Here is a 14,933-nt window from a genome sequence, read left to right as displayed (position 1 = left end):
ATACTAAATTTATTTAGAGTACAGTTAGGCAATTGTAGAAAATAACTTTTTGTCAATTAGTCTGACAATTTAGATGATAAAGGCAACTTTTATGAAACACTGAGAAAAACCCTAATAATAACATAAAAATAGTCCTATGTGTATATGAAAATGTCAAGAGTCCTATATGAACCTAAGAAACTGAATTTGTAATTTGAAACAATCTTATAAAATCAATTCTAGGATCAGATGGTTTACTTACAAATTCTTCAAAACATTCAAAGGAGAAATATCACTAATTTACAATCTGCCAGAAAATATAAAAAGTTAGAACACTTTTCATTTAATTTTTATGAAGAAAATATATGTTTTATACAAAAACTAAGATATAAGATAAAATAATGATGAGGTTATGGCTCTTGTAAATATGTATATGTTTGTGTTAATATCTCTTGTATCTATATACATAAAATGCTATCAAGTTAAGTTTATGGTAGATAAAAAGCAAACTACCTAATAATCATTTGACATTTTGCAAGAAATGTAAGAATGGCTTAAAATTGAAAAGCAATATAATTTTCTGTGCCAATAAATTTTAAGCAATCATGTAATCATCTCAATAAATGCCATAAGTGCATTGAATAAAATCCATTCGTGATCATAAATAAACTCTCAACTTATTAGAAATAGAAGAAAATGTATAGTTCTGACACAAGGCACTCATAAAAGTCCTACAGAAACAGTAATACATACTGAAACAATAGTATATGCTAATGAAGTAGTGAATAAGGAAATCAACTACATACGGTTGAAAGAAAAATTATATTCACTTATATTCAATTGCTTTTCTAGGACTCATTGGAGAACTGAGATGGTGGGACAAATTTAACACCCTGTGCCTCCCCCAAATTTGGAGACATAGAAATAAGAGCTGAGATCTGTTTTTCTGGAGCAGAAGGTACTGGAGCCATGAGCTGGTGGGACCATTTAGATGCATTGCTAGAGGCTAGTGTGAACTGATATGAGACTGAGAAAATTGCAGAAGATTTAGTCTTAGGAAGTTTCAACATTTGGTTATTTTAACTTCAGTTACCCCACTAAGTTCTTATCAAAAATATTTGAGAGAGATTGCCCTCACAGTTCTGGCAAGGGGAAGAAAAGAGTATCAACTGTGAAACAGTTCCAAACTATTCGAGATAGCAAAGGTATACTCTTTGGAACAGAAGACTTATTTCAAAGTCTTTTCCTCAGGAAGAGTGGCATTAATCCTACTCCTGTTCCTCTAGTTTTCATATTTCAAACAAGGGAGGAAAACCATGTATATCACTTGGAATCACTTGAGAAGGTCACAGCTCAGAGACACAGGCTCAAGAATTTGATTTACTTGGAAAATTATAGGACATTCCTCTCCCTACAGATTACTACCACACTAATAAAGTTTTAAAATAATAACAATAGATTATAGCTGAAACATTTGCAAGCAAAAGTCTCTTTTTGAGGAGGAGGACTTAGGAAAACCCAAGTGAAGAATAAGAGCAAAAATAAAGACACCAGAGGTATTTTAAGCTTCTGTCACCTACGGCAACAGAAAATATTAAAAATTTAACAGAAAACATTTAACCCCTAGTTAGATTAAATCTTCAAACTCTAGTATTATTTACCTCAGATCTTATTAACTAATACACTGTATCTGGATTTAAATAACAACAGCAACATAAATTAGAAGACATTTCAAAATAGAAGAAAATAAAGAGTCTGAACAAAAAAGGAAAGGAAAAGAACCAGACACATATGTCTATCCTTATGCCAGTACCACACTGTCTAGATTACTTTTGCTTCACAGTAAGTTTAAAATAGGAAGTCTGAGCTCTTTTACTTAAAAATATCTTAAGAAAACACAAATAGAAACACAACATACCCAAACTTTTGTGATGAAACAAAAATAGTACTCTTAGAAAAGTTGGTAGCAATCAATGCCAAAAAAGAGGAAAGAACTCATATAAACAACCTAACTTTACACTCAAATAACTAGGAAAAGAACAAATTAAGCTCAAGCTTACTAGAAGGGAAAAATTTTAAAAAGATCAGAGCAAAAGCAGATAAAATGGAGACTAGAAAAGTAATAGAAAGATCAATGAAACTAAAAGTGAATTTCTGAAAAGATAAAATAATTGACAAACCTTTAGCTAGAATAACAAAGAACAAGAGAAAAAAGACCCAAGTAAACAGTTTTGTTATTCATTTTTCTTTTAGTTTCTTTCTTGACTCATTGGTTGTTCAGGGGAGCATTTTATTTTCCACATATTGTGAATTTTCCAATATTTCTCCTGCTATTGATTTCTAGTTTTATACCATTGTGGTTGGAAAAGATAGTAGATATGATTTAAATATTTTATTTTTATTTGGACTTGTTTGTGGTCTGTGTTCCATGTACGTTAGAGAATAATGTATATTCTATGCTTTGGGGTAGAATGTTCAATATATGTCTGCTAGGTTAATTTGGTCTAAAGTGTAGTTTAAGTTGAATGTTTCCGTATTGAGTTTCTGACTAGATGAGGTCATTGTTGAATAGACGTATAGAAGTCTGCAGCTATGATTGTATTGAAGTCTATCTCTACCTTTAAATCTTTAAATATTTGCTTTATATGTCTAGGTGCTACAATGTGGAGTGTGTATATATTTGTATTGTTATATCCCCCTAATCAATTGACCTCTTTATCACTGTATAATGATCTTTCTAGTCTCATTTTACAGTTTTTAATTTAAAGCCTATTTTATCTAATGTAAGTATTACTATCCCTACTCTCTTTTGGTTTTCATTTGGATGAAATCTTTTTTCATCTCTTTGCTTTCAATTTACGTATGTCCTTAAAAATGAAATGAGTCTCCTGTAGGCAGCATGTAATTGGAATTTTTAAAAGTCCATTCGTCCACTGGAGTATGTCTCTTGATTACAGAATTAAACCCATTTAAATTCAAAGTGATTATTGATAGGTAAGGAGTTACTACTACTACCATTTTGTTACTTGTTTTCTAATTGATTTGTAGACCTTTTCTTCCTCTCTTCCTCTCTTACCGTCTTTAGTGATTTGATTATTTCCTGAGTAGTGGTATGCAGTGAATCATTTATTTGTATCTTTTCTGTATCTACTGTGAGATTTTATTTTGTGATCACTATAAGGCTTACATAAAACATCTTACAATTATATCAGGCTACTTCAAGCTGATAAAAAGATTGACAATTTACACAAACTCTACATTTTTACTATTCCTACCCCACATATGTTTATAATGTCATAATTTACATTTTTAATAATTTTTATCTATTAACATATTATCATAGATATAATTTTTATTAATGGTTTTGTGTTTGAATCTTCACATTATAAATATAACTGATTTTCACACCACCATTAATTTTCCCTTTCCATGTTACAGTTCTTTGAGTTGACTATATACTTACTTTTGCCAATGAGTTTTATACACTCACATATTTGCATGTTACTAATTAGCAACATTTTCCTTTGGCTTGAAGGGCTCCCTTGGTATTTTTTTATAAGACAGATTTGGTGGTAATAAATTTCCTCAGATTTTGTTTTTCTGATAAAGTATTTATGTCCCCTATATATTTGAAGAACAGTATTTCTGATTAGATTATTTTTGTTTAACATTTTTTTTTTTCTTTCAGATTTTTAAACACATCATCTCACTCCCTTCTGGTCTGTAAGTTGTCTGCTGAAAAATCCTAAGTTAGTCTTATTGGAGATTCCCTTGTATATAACGAGTTGATTTCCCTTGCTGCTCTCAAGGAGCTCTCTCTGTGTCTTTATTTTTGGCAATATGATTATCATTTCTCTCTGAATGTGTCTTTTTGGATGCATCCTGTTTGTATCTGTTGAACTTCCTAGGTCTGGAATATAGTTTCTTTCTCGGACTGAAAAAGTTTTCTGCCATTATTTCTTTGGTTATGTTTTCTGTCCCTTTCTGCTTCTTTTTTCTCTTAGGAATTACAGCAATGTGTGTATTATCTCACTTTATGGTAAAACTATCCTGTCTTTTTTATTCATTTTTTTTCTTTGTATTCCTCAGAATGGGTGGTTTTCAACGACCTATCTGCAAGTTTCCTAATTCTTTCTTTCACTTCTCTGGTCTGCCATTGAATTCCTCTATTACATTTTTGAATGTTGTTATTGTATTTTTAGCTGTATGTTTTCTGTTCTGTACTTTTTGAAACATTATTTATCTCTTTGCTGAAATTCTTGTTTGTGCGCTGGTCTCCTAACCTTGGTGAGCAATTTTGTTTCTTCTTTTGAATTCCCTCTCCAGCGCATCATATATCTCCATATCCTTAGGGTTGGCTTCTGGAGACTTATTATATTCTTTTATTTGGAAGATATTTTTCTATTTCTTAATTTTCCTGTTCCTTCATTTTTATTGGCACTAGGTATTGGTTTCTGTATATTAGATAAGACAACTACTTCTCCAAGTCTGGTTATGTTAGCCTCATGTAGGAGATATTCCTTCACAATCAGCCCTGCCAGAGATTCCAGGTTTCTCTCAATTATTTGTGATTTTTCCACCCATTGTCTTTGCTCTTAGTGACTTTCAGGAGATTACTATGTGCCAAGTTGTGTTATTGCATTGAAACGGGTGTGATAATTAAAATAGAAGCCAGTCTCTCAGGCAGCACCTGGAAAGTTGGAAGGTTAGATATGTGTTCCAGCTTCTTCCTTTCTTGTACAGAAGCTGAGGACTAAATTTTATCTACCTCTTACTCACCTTAGGCCAAGGAGATGATCCATGGCTAATGCCATGGAAAAATAGCATGGAATAACAGCCATAGACTTATGCAAGTTTAAAAATCACCTTTTGTTCTCTCTGCCCTAGGAGACTCAGGAATTTAGAGCCCATCAACTTCCAAGGTTAAGTGACTTAGTAGCCAGAACCTTGAGTTGGGGCTATAACCATGGGTACTTGATGTGTGCAGAAACTTCTATCACAAAGAGTTTGCAGACCTAGCTTTTTCACTGAAACAAGCCAGAGAGGAAGGTATGGGGAGTGCCTACTCTCCTATTCAGCTTTGCAAAGGCCACACAACCTCCTCCTAGGAAGAATCTGCAGCCTGGATTTATCACTGGATCATTCCAGTGAAGAAGTCACAGGGAGTGCCCATCCTCCTTTTCAGCTTCATTGAGGTCTCACATTCTCCTTCCAGAGGGAGACTTCTAGGCTGGGGTTACCACTGCAGCAAGCTAAAGAAGAAGATAAAAATAGTGCCCTCCTGTTTAGGCTTGAGGAAGTTAATTTACGTATTTATTTTCTATATAGCCTCCCAGGTTCAGGCTTTTTTGAGTCACGACCAGAAAGAAGAGCAGTAAAAGTGTACATCCTAACCTTTCCAGAAAGAAGTTGAAAACCAGAATAATCATAGAGTCTATGGCTGCTGAAACTGCAGTTCAACTTGTCCCCTAGCCCCAGCTCCATTCTTCGTATTTCAGCAAAATTCTTTGGTACACTCCCTTCTTCTCCTTAAGAAAGGTGACTTAAGAGCCAAACTCTCTGTCGGGTACCATAAAAGTTGGAGTGGTATAAACTATATGTGTAGTACAGATCCCTCCCCTCACAGGAAGAAGTTGGGAGTTGGGTTTTCTTCTCTGATTGTAAGGCATTGTGCTAAAGATTTGATTTGTACTCAAGTGTATTTTCACTTTCCCTATGCATTTTTTTTGAATGGGGGTAGACAGAGTTTCACTCTATCACTCAGGCTAGAGTACAGTGGCATGATCTTGATCCACTGCAACCTCCACCTCTCTGGTTCAAGCAATTTTCGTGCCTCAGCTTCCTGAGTAGCTGGAATTACAAACATGCACCACCATGCCCAGCTAATTATTGTATTTTTGGGCAGAGATGTGGTTTTGCCATGTTGGCCAGGCTTGTCTCCAACTCCTGGCCTCATGTGATCTGCCTCAGCCTCCCAAAGTGCTGGGATTACAGGCATAAGCCATCATTCTCAGTGTTTTCCCTATGCATTTTGATTTGAATATTTTCCCAGTCATTTACTGTACAAGTCTTTCAACTAGATTTTGACTCTCAGTGAAAGGATCCTTATGTAGGTGTTTACCCTTTGTGTCCATTGAAGGAGGAGTACTCAAGAACTTCCTATTCTGCCATGTTGCTGATATCATTCTACATTTTTAATAGAAAGCTCTTTGTGACTAGTAGTGACAATCAAAAGAAAATAAAAGCTAACATTTAAAGAGTTATTCTTCTAAATTTGTAAATGTGGCCATAATCCATCTAAGTTAAGGGGGGAAAATAGAAAAAAAAATAATGCCATGGCTGTAAAAGCTATGATGTACCAAGGAGCAAAGACAACTAGACTGCTAATTGTTAATTTTAAATGATGCTACTAATTCCGAATTAGTGTCTAATTTTTAGCAGCTGTTCACACTTTTTAAAGGAGAAAGTCCATTTATGAACTGAAGTCCAATACTGGCATGAGAAATGCAACATGTATACATTCAAAGGAATTCTCAGAGAAAAGCAAAACCCTATTAGATATTTTTAAATAAGGGAATATGTGACCTTTAAATGTCAAGTGGGGTGATAACTTCAATTTGGCACATATAATATGTTTTGTGACTTTATAACTTTTCAGAATATTTTAAAAATAAACTTTTAGATTTTTAAAATGTTAAATTATAGTAAGTAAAACTATAATTAAAATTCTACATTGTATTGTTTTCATATGTATTTATCATATTAAAAATGCTAAAAGCTCTACAGATCTGAAAATATAGTTTTCTACTTTATACTTACCTTTGAAGTAATGTTGGATTATGCAAGATTGCATTATATGGTATTCATAAATGTATTCCTTGCATAAATGTTGCATTTCTCGTATTTTATTTTATCTTATTCTGTCCATACATATTTACAATTAGTCAATGTGTGAAACTTAAGTTTCCATACCCTGATATTTTTCATAGAAGTTCATTTTAGACTTCATATAAGATGAAATTAATCTATGGTATAGCAATTCCTATGCATGACATTCTGTCTCATGTATATCTTCTAGAACATAGGTATAGAAAAATCTTTGAAATATAATTGCTCTCTACTGACTATCTAAATTTTGTGGAGGGATACATTAAAAAGAGAAAAGGAAGAAACTGTGTAGTCTAGCTAATAAAATTACTATAAACCATATCTTTCTCATACTACTTTTTCTATAAAAGGAAAATCAGGAAATGTAGAATAAAACATCATGCATTTTAATTTTACTAACTATAAATATCAGAAAATTTTCTCTAGTTTTCTGAGAGTTTTATTTAAACTACTATTTTAAAAACTTTCTCTTCTATTATGTGCCATGACAACATTTTCTTCAGCTAGTTTTTACCAGATTTATTAAGATATATATATATAAAATATATAATATGTAGTAAAATGAACATAGTTAAAGCATCCAATGTGATAAATTTTAACATATGTATACATTTATGAGACCTTTACCATCTGAAGGATACCTGTTAATTTTCCAAGTTTGCTCTGGCCCCACTGTAGTTCTTTTCTTTCTGTTCTCTCAGTCTTCTGGCTCATGTAATACCCAGGCACAACTGATCTGCTTTCTGTCACTATAGATAAGCTGAATTTTTTAGAATTTTTATGTGTGTGTGTGTAAATACATATATATATATAGAGAGAGAGAGAGAGTTTTTAAAAAGTAAGGGAAACTAAGATAAGGATATGTATGTGTGTGTATATATATGTGTGTGTATATATATATATATTCTGTATGCATATATATATAGCCTGCATATATACACACACACACACACACAAGTCACACACATGCTTGTGTGTGTGTGTGTGTGTCTGGCATGCTTTACTCAAAATAATTATTCTGAGAGCCATCAATGTCATGTAATTGCATGTATCAATAGTTGTTTTTTTATTGCATAGTAATATTGTTTAATATAACCCATAGTAATATTGTTTGCATATAACCCATTTTGATTGCCTATTCATTGGTTGATGGGTACTTGGATTGTCTCCAGTTTTTGGTTACACAATTAAACTGTGCTGAACATTAGTTTATATTTCTTTCCTTTCATTTCACTTTCCAATAAGACTTTACTGTAATTACCTGGGATGAAATAGCAGATTCACATGAAAGCTGTAGGATTAACTTTTTAAGAGTACAAAACTGGTTTTTAAAGTGTTTCAACCATTTTACATTCACATTGTATGAGTTCCATTTTCTCATTATTGTCACCACCATGTATAAGAAGATTATTTTAATTTCAGTCATTCTTATATATTGATATTGATACATATTTTAGATCATATTGTTTTATTCCCCAGTGTGTGATGATGTTGAGCATATATTTGAATACTTCTTTGGTATCTGTATGTCTTCTTTGGTGAATATATAAATTTTTGCTGAGTATTCAAGTTGGACTACTTATTTTCCTATTATTTCCTATGAAAACATATTCACATATTTGAATATATAGTTTCTTTATTGAATTGTCTTTGCATCTTCTCTAGAAAAAAACCAAACATGTATTTGTTGAAATTAGGTATGGTGATCTTCCAAACACATTCTTTGAATTTTTGGACTCATCTAAATCCTTTGCATTTCTATATAAATTTAAGAATCAATTTATATTAAAATGAAAAATCTTACGTAGTTTTGTTTCGAATTGCACTGAACCCACAGTTAAATATGAGATAGTTGACATGTTAGAAATATTGAGTGTTTTAATCAATATACTTGGTGTATATTTTATGTGGAGAACTAAGGAACATAATGAAGCTGGTCGGCTGCTTCTAAGTTCACTGGACAAAGTGATGAAAGAAAATGATGAACTCAGAGATTCTATCTCCCAGCTTCAGAAGCAGATACTGAGCCTCAAATTTGCTAAATTGCCCAGAGTGAGGGTCTTATCTCCAGTAGAGAAAGAGCTGAGATTGTGAAAAACAGACACAAGTTCTCATCATGCGAGTGACTGACCTGCAACAAAAAGTGCATGCACAGCCTTGCCAGGTGTCTATTGTTGAAGTGAGGGTATTGATTGGAAAAGAATGGAACCCTGCAACTTGGGATGGGAAATTGTGGGAGGACACCAATGAAAATGGGGACGCTGCATTTGTAAACTCTGGTGAACCTTTTTTGCCTGAAGAAACAACTTCCCCATCCCCTGTAGTCACAACACCCCTCCCTGACCCATGCTGCCATCAGATTTCCATTTTTGTCTGAGGAGATAAACCCTGAACTGCCTGAGGCAACAGTGATGGTTTCCCCTGAGGCAGTTGCCAGGCAAGATAATGTTGATTCTCCTCAGCAGCCACCCCCAATACTCCCGTTTCCTTCTAGACTTCCTCCATCATGGAAAGGGAAGAGGTTTGTCCTCATTGAAATAGATATTAACTCTGGGTATGGGCTTGCCTATTCTGCAGCCAATGTTTCTGCCAAGACTACCATCTGTGGACTCACAGAATGCCTTATCCACCATCATGGTATTCCACACAGCATTGCCTCTGACCAAGGCACCTGCTGTATGGTATTTGTCCATTTCTTAAGCAATGCTTTGCAGTTATATTGAGCAGTTAATACACATAATTATGTATTTCGAAGTATTAAAAATTTCCAATGATATTGTAACTTTTTTCAATCTGGAATATTTTGCCATTTCATTGTAAGTAATTACCATGAAGTCATATTGGAGAGTGAAATGATTAAAAAACATGTTAACTAATGTTTAACACAGTTTAATTGTATGACCCCAAACTGGAATCAATCCAAATATACTACAATGTAGTAATACAGTTTATTTTGTATAACAATCTTCTATACTGCATCCTTACTATTTCACTTATTAGCTCTAGCAGCATTTTTGCACACGTCATAAGATTTTTTTATATAAATAATTGTGTCTTCTACAAATAAAGACAAATTTATTTATTTATTTATTTATTTTCAATGTAGATTAATTTTACTTGTTTATTTTATTGGATTGGCTAGAGTTTTCAGTATAATGTTGAATGGAAATAACAACATTAGACATTCTTATTGTGTTCCTTATCTTTGAGAGAAAGCATTTTGTTAAGTCTAGATTTTTCACAGATGTTCTTTAACAAGTCCATGAAGTTTTCTCTTTTTTTATTGGCTAATACATATTTTTATAAATTTCTGTTAAAAGATGTTGGCTTATGGCTAATGTTTTTCTACTTCTAGCTTTTTTTCTCTTTTTAGTCTTTTAAAATGGAGGAATACATTGTTTAAATTTTAATGCACACTCAGTACTGTATTCCTGGGATAAAACTTACTTGTTGATGACGTACTTATTCTTTTGTATATCGTTAAATTAAAATTTCAAACACAGTTTGTTAAGAATATTTACATCTATGTTTATTTGGAACATTGGTCTATAATTTCTTGAATTGCAATGGTTTGTTTGACATTAAAGTAATGTTTCATAAAATGAGTTAGTTGCTATTCCAGGTTCATTCATATTACTTGTAAACTTTATTTAATTGTTTAATTTGTAACAGATTTCAGTAACTTCATTTATAAATTGAATGAAGCATGATTTTGTAATTATTTGATTTTCAGTTAATTCTAATTTAAATAATTTTAAAAATGTGTAGATTTGTATTTTCAAATTCAGTATATGTTCTTTTTATAGGAGTTAAATAATGCTTATTTTTTTATTTTTATTTATTTATTTATTTATTTTTTGAGGTGGCGTATCACACTGTCGCCCAGGCTGGAGTGCAGTGGTGCGATCTCGGCTCACTGCAAGCTCCGCCTCCCGGGTTCAAGCCATTCTCCTGCCTCAGCCTCCGGAGTAGCTGGGACTACAGGCACCCTCCACCACGCCTGGCTAAATTTTGTATTATTAGTAGAGAGGAGGTCTCACCGTGTTAGTCAGGATGATCTTGATCTCCTGACCTCGTGATTTCGCCTGCCTCCGCCTCCCAAAGTGCTGGGATTACAGGCGTGAGCCACCGCACCCGGCCATAATGTGTTCTTATTAAACATGAATGGGTATATAATATACACCAATTTGGGAAATTTTATATAAATATTTATTAGCTCAGGCTAGTTAATATGTTATTTAGATGTTTTCAATACTTTATCTGTGAATAAGAGCTATGTGAACATATTTGGCTTATTGAGGTTTTGACAATTTCTGTACTTTTCAGCTAAATTTCATACTATTACATCTAAAAAAACATTTTATATTGTGCATCAATTTGGGTATCTCATATTTTTAATTGTTGAAATTATGCATTTCTAAATGATATAATGTGTGTTTATCCCTAATAATTTTGTTAACCCAGAATATTATTTTTAAAAAATGTAAATATAGGCCAGGTGCGATGGCTCATGCCTGTAATCCCAGCACTTTTGGAGGCCAAGGAGGGTGGATCACAAGATCAGGAGTTCAAGACCAGCGTGACCAATATGGCGAAATCCTGTCTGTACTAAAACTACAAAAATTAGCCATATATGGTGACAGGCACCTGTAGTCCCAGCTATTCGGGAGGCTGAGGCAGGAGAATCGCTTCAACCCGGGAGGCGGAGGTTACAGTGAGTCAAGATTGTGCCACTGCACTCCAGCCTGGGTAGCAAAGTGAGACTGTCTCAAAAAAAAGAAAAATGTAAATATAGCTATATCAGCATACTTTTTGATATAATGTGGTCAGTCTGTTTTCTTACATTTTTCTGTTTTTATTTATTTACTTTAAAAATAATGTGTAGGTACATAGTGGGTGTATGTATTTACAGGATACATGAGATGTTTTGATACAGCCATGCAATTTGAAATAAGTACATCATGGAGAATGGGGTATGCATCCCTTCAAGCATTTATACTTTGAGATACAAATAATCCAATTACATTATTTCAGTTATTTGAAAATATACAATTAAGTTATTATTCAATATAATCACCCTATTGTGCTATCAAACAGTAGGTCTTATTGATTTTTCCTACTTTTTTGTAACCATTAATTATTCCCACCTCTCCCTCCAACATCCAGCACCATTTCCAGCCTCTGGTAACCGTTCTTCTACTCTCTATATTCATGGTTTCAACTGATTTGATTTTTAAACCCCCAAATAAGTGAGAACACAAAATGTTCATTTTTCTGTGCCTGGTTTATTTTATATAACATAATGATCTTGAGTACTAACCATGCTGTTGCAATGGACTGGATGCCCTTCTTTTTTATGGCTGAATACTACTCCATTGTGTATATGTACCACATTTTCTTTATCCATTCAGCTGTTGATGGACACTTAGGTTACATCCAATTCTTAACTATTGTAAGTGCTGCAACAAACCTGAGTGTGCAGATATTTATTTGATATACTGATTTGCTTTATTTTGAGTATAGACCCAATGGTGGGATAGCTGAATTATATGGTCTCAATTTTTAGGTTTTTGAGCAATCTCCATACTGTTCTCCATAGTGGTTGTACTGACTCATATTCCCACCAACAGTGTACAAGGGTCACCTATTCTCCATATCCTTACCAACGTATGCTATTACCTACCTGTCTTTTGGATGTAAGCCTTTCCAACTGGGGAAAGATAGTATCTCATTGTAGATTTTTGCATTTCTCTCATTATGAGGTTGAGCCCCTTTTCACATGCATGTTTACCATTTGTATGTCTTCTGTTGAGAAATGTCTATTCAAATCTTTTGTCAGTTTTTTATCAGATTATTATATATTTTTTTCCTATAGAGTCGTTTGATCCCCTTATATATTCTGGTTATTAATTCCTTGTCAGATGGGTAGTTTGCATATATTTTCTCCCATTCTATGCATCGTCTCTTCATTTTGTTGATTATTTCCTGTGCTGTATGAGAAGAGAGTGAAAGTATTCTAGAATGAATATGAGGAGACAAGTATGAAAAATTAAATTACCATGAGTATGGAGAAAGGGCAGCATTCCACACCAGTTGTGGAAGAGAACTGTGGGCCTGAAGAATAATCTGTAAGTCTGATACCATTAAATAGCAACAAAATCTCTTTATTTCATAATTACCTATAGAGTATACATGTATAGTTTTGGGTTTGGTAAATATTCCCCTAACTGATGGCATACACATTAAAGTGAAATATTTATAAGAAAAAAATCAAATATTTATTTGAACATTATATTTTAACATGAAAGCCAAATAAAAAGTGTTAAAAGCAAAAGATATAATGTAATATATAATGTCCTCTAAGTAACTTTCAAATATTAAAAAAAGATAGTTTGAAACTTTTTAAAAAGGTTTTATGCTAAACTTTGTAAAGAGGTATTATTTTATCATTTATGTCTTCAAAATTTTTTTCAAAATATTTCTGAAGTTTTATATTTATACTTTGTAAGTTTATGAAGACACAGTCAAGATTCCAGGGAAAATGATTATTGACAGATCACTAACCTTAAAATGATGAGCTATAGTTTACAGAGATTGGATGCAAATAATCTTCTTAGTTGATATTGACCACAATTCCATCAGTTTTTGTTACAATTATGAATTGGTTTTTCAAACAATCCCCAAGAGAAAGAAGGGAGGGAGAGAGAGAGAGAGAGAAGGAGAGAGAGAAGAAGGAAGGAAGGAAGGAAGGAAGGAAGGAAGGAAGGAAGGAAGGAAGGAAGGAAGGGAGGGAGGGAGGGAGGGAGGGAAGAAGGGGAAGGGGAAGGGGAAGGGAGGGAGGAAGGAAGGGGAAGGGGAATGGGAAGGGGAAGGGAGGGAGGAAGAAAGGAAGACAGGAAGACATCAATTTCTCCAAGACACTAAACTATTGATTTCTGGTGCTTAAATTGTCACAAAATTTGCAACAGAAAGCTACTGATGCAATATATCTCTGATCAATATGTAGCACAGGCAGATGTTTTCACTCCTACCCCCCAACCAAATGATACCCAAATCATACCCATGTATGATGAGGTAACTAGAAATTTGTTTCACTTTCATTTCAAAATGTTATTTTCTATTTTTTTCTATGTAACCCAGTTGGATCTGGTCCCTTTCTGGTTGACTTTCAAAATGCAATGATTTACCTCACTATAATGTTTGTCTTAGCCAATTACATTATTTTTGGTAGAAAGTCATGGACTTGGGTGTCAATAATTGCTTTCAGGAAGTCACAGATGAGAGAGAAATGAACAGGAATAAAAGCATAAATTGTGAAGAAACTATGTGGACCTCACTTGTAAATTTGCAGAAGAATTGTCCACAAGGTAATGATTAGAATCATATACATTATTTTGTTGAAATAAAAACATTCTGAAAAGTTTCCGATATATAGAATTTGCTCATAAACATTTGCTTAATTAAATTGACCAGAAGGTAAACACAGTGTCTGGAAGACATTTAAAAAATACTCATGCAACACATTAAAATAAATAGAAACTTTAGGAAACTTGGGACTAATTAATGTATTTGTAACAATGAACTTACTTTAAAATGTATACATTTTGTTTTCTCATTAAATCTGGAAATTAAGCGGGCACAGAATGATGTAAGGAATAATGAACATTATCAAAATAATGGATTCAACTCTTCACAGCAAAACATGCAATTTAAAGATAAACCTCACAGAGACTTATACTGAAAAAAAAAAAAAAAGTGCTTTGCAACGAAAAACATAAGAAAGAAGCCTGGTCCGAATATGGGCTAGTCTGACGCTGATGATACTGTGGAGCATTATATATTAGGATTCAATGTGGCTAGTCACGTCAACTTGAATACATTCAAAGCTGTTATAAATCAGGAAGCCATCTAAACTCTAGGAGAGAAAAAGGTACACCTCAGCTATTGGTAAAATGTTCTTAGGATTCTGTTTGCATGTTTATCTCTCTAAATTTGAAAAAGCTGGATAGTCTTTATTGGATCCACATATGAGCTGAACCTCTCATCTGTGCATATAACTTACAGCC

The sequence above is a fragment of the Chlorocebus sabaeus genome, chromosome 15, assembly GCF_047675955.1.
Source record: "Chlorocebus sabaeus isolate Y175 chromosome 15, mChlSab1.0.hap1, whole genome shotgun sequence".
Taxonomy (NCBI): domain Eukaryota; kingdom Metazoa; phylum Chordata; class Mammalia; order Primates; family Cercopithecidae; genus Chlorocebus; species Chlorocebus sabaeus.
Note: the sequence above shows the minus strand (reverse complement) of the source record.